The sequence below is a fragment of the Schistocerca serialis genome, unplaced genomic scaffold, assembly GCF_023864345.2.
Source record: "Schistocerca serialis cubense isolate TAMUIC-IGC-003099 unplaced genomic scaffold, iqSchSeri2.2 HiC_scaffold_1192, whole genome shotgun sequence".
NCBI lineage: Eukaryota > Metazoa > Arthropoda > Insecta > Orthoptera > Acrididae > Schistocerca > Schistocerca serialis.
This window is the reverse complement of record NW_026047395.1, coordinates 130,001-132,500: the sequence shown is the minus strand read 5'-3', so window position 1 is coordinate 132,500 and position 2,500 is coordinate 130,001. Positions and strand designations below refer to the sequence as shown.

General features: G+C 63.5%; 1 pseudogene; it reads right to left on the bottom strand.

Moving 5' to 3' along the window:
* The window catches only part of LOC126434644 (large subunit ribosomal RNA), a 7,945-nt pseudogene that overhangs the window by 3,695 nt on the left and 1,750 nt on the right, over positions 1 to 2,500 (bottom strand).

Sequence of the window (2,500 nt, the reverse complement as noted above, 5' to 3'; positions counted from 1 at the left end):
CCGCTGGAGTCAGGCCGTCCGGCCCGGCTGCCGATCCCCTGGGCGGCAAGGCAGCAGCGACCTCCTCACGTGTGACCGGCCCCCATAGGCACTCAGGAGCGACAGGCTCCGAGTGCGGGAGAAGGCGGTCACGGATGAAGCCGGCGGTGGAGATCGGCTTCTTCGTGAAGAGGTCCGCCCAGAAGTCCAGCAGACCGGGGATGTCGGGTGGCGGCTGCAGCAGGGTGCCGTCCAGCAAGCCGCGCACGCAACGCGCACGCGACCTACGGAAGGCGTCCTGTGTCCGCGCGTATTCCCAGCGGCGCCGCTTGCGCTTCTGCAGCGGCGGGGCGGCAGGCGGCCGCTTGGATGGTTGGCGCGGCCGCTGTGTCCTGGTGATCGACCTCTCCCCCCTGGACCCGACCGACGCAAGGGCATCCGGGAGCATGCCCAGGATGACATCGGGCGGCGTGCCCCGCCCCAGACCAATGACTCGATCCAGGGCAGAGAAACGCTGGGCGGAAGCAGGTAGCCCCGCCAGATGCTCCCAGATGGCGGCGTCAGTCGGCCCCTCCGGCGGCGGCCCGGTGGTGTCGGCCGCGAAGTCCTCGGCTGCGTCGACGGGCGGCGCAGCGGCCTCGCCCGCGTCAGGCAGCGAGCTCGCTGCTCCACGGCGGGACGCCGGCTCTTCGCCCCGACCGATCTCAAGTGCCTCCATGAATTGGCGGACAAGCTGCTTGTGGGCAGCTTGCCGCCGTCGGCACTTGATTGCCTCAAGCGTTCGGTCGGGGAACATCCTGGTAAGTTCTTGATTTACAAAGAAGAACCGGGCGTCCCTCTCAAGGAACAGTTCGGCCTCTGCCTTGGCGAGCGACAGGACTTCTTCCTCCGTCCACCTCGCGCGATGCCTCTCCGTCACGATCTCAGCGTTGGCGGCCGCAGGGTGTTGGCGGCGGCGATGGACCCCGAGACCGTTCTTCGTGGTAAAAGTGCGGTGGCACTCACTGCAAGCAAAGGGAGCTACACAAACTATCGCATTTTCGTTACGGCCGGTTGGCCGGATAGGTGCTGGGGTAGCTGGGGTGGCACCTTCAGCGGAAGGGCCACCATCTCTTGTTTCTTGTCGGCTGCCCCCAACTATAAAGGGATAATGCGAGGGGGGGCTGGTAACCCCCCCAAGCCCCTGGTGCGGTCTTCCACTCTGCGAAAATCAGCGGGCCCACGAGAAGGGGAGAAGACCGCAGGAGAGGAGAGGCTAAGAGGGCTAGGCCCATGTATTGCGCATCACTCTCCCTGTAACTATAACCCAAGGAAGGCACCTCGCAGCAGCAGCACGACTACATCAAGACCGCACTTCGAAAAGCCAAGTCCGGATGCAGCCACACCGCCGCCACTTGGCCACCTTACTCCCGCCGTTTACCCGCGCTTGCTTGAATTTCTTCACGTTGACATTCAGAGCACTGGGCAGAAATCACATTGCGTCAACACCCGCTAGGGCCATCGCAATGCTTTGTTTTAATTAGACAGTCGGATTCCCCCAGTCCGTGCCAGTTCTGAGTTGATCGTTGAATGGCGGCCGAAGAGAATCCGCGCACCCGCGCGCCCCCGGAGGAGCACGCTAAGGCGGACGCGGCCTCGCAGCAAGGAAGATCCGTGGGAGGCCAAGGCACGGGACCGAGCTCGGATCCTGCACGCAGGTTGAAGCACCGGGGCGCGAACGCCGCGCAGGCGCGCGCATCCTGCACCGCCGGCCAGCACGAGGCCAACCGACGGCGAGAGCAGACCACGCCCGCGCTAAACGCCCGCACTTACCGGCACCCCTACGGCACTCACCTCGCCCAGGCCCGGCACGTTAGCGCTGACCCACTTCCCGACCAAGCCCGACACGCCCCGATCCTCAGAGCCAATCCTTATCCCGAAGTTACGGATCCAATTTGCCGACTTCCCTTACCTACATTATTCTATCGACTAGAGGCTCTTCACCTTGGAGACCTGCTGCGGATATGGGTACGAACCGGCGCGACACCTCCACGTGGCCCTCTCCCGGATTTTCAAGGTCCGAGGGGAAGATCGGGACACCGCCGCAACTGCGGTGCTCTTCGCGTTCCAAACCCTATCTCCCTGCTAGAGGATTCCAGGGAACTCGAACGCTCATGCAGAAAAGAAAACTCTTCCCCGATCTCCCGACGGCGTCTCCGGGTCCTTTTGGGTTACCCCGACGAGCATCTCTAAAAGAGGGGCCCGACTTGTATCGGTTCCGCTGCCGGGTTCCGGAATAGGAACCGGATTCCCTTTCGCCCAACGGGGGCCAGCACAAAGTGCATCATGCTATGACGGCCCCCATCAACATCGGATTTCTCCTAGGGCTTAGGATCGACTGACTCGTGTGCAACGGCTGTTCACACGAAACCCTTCTCCGCGTCAGCCCTCCAGGGCCTCGCTGGAGTATTTGCTACTACCACCAAGATCTGCACCGACGGCGGCTCCAGGCAGGCTCACGCCCAGACCCTTCTGCGCCCAC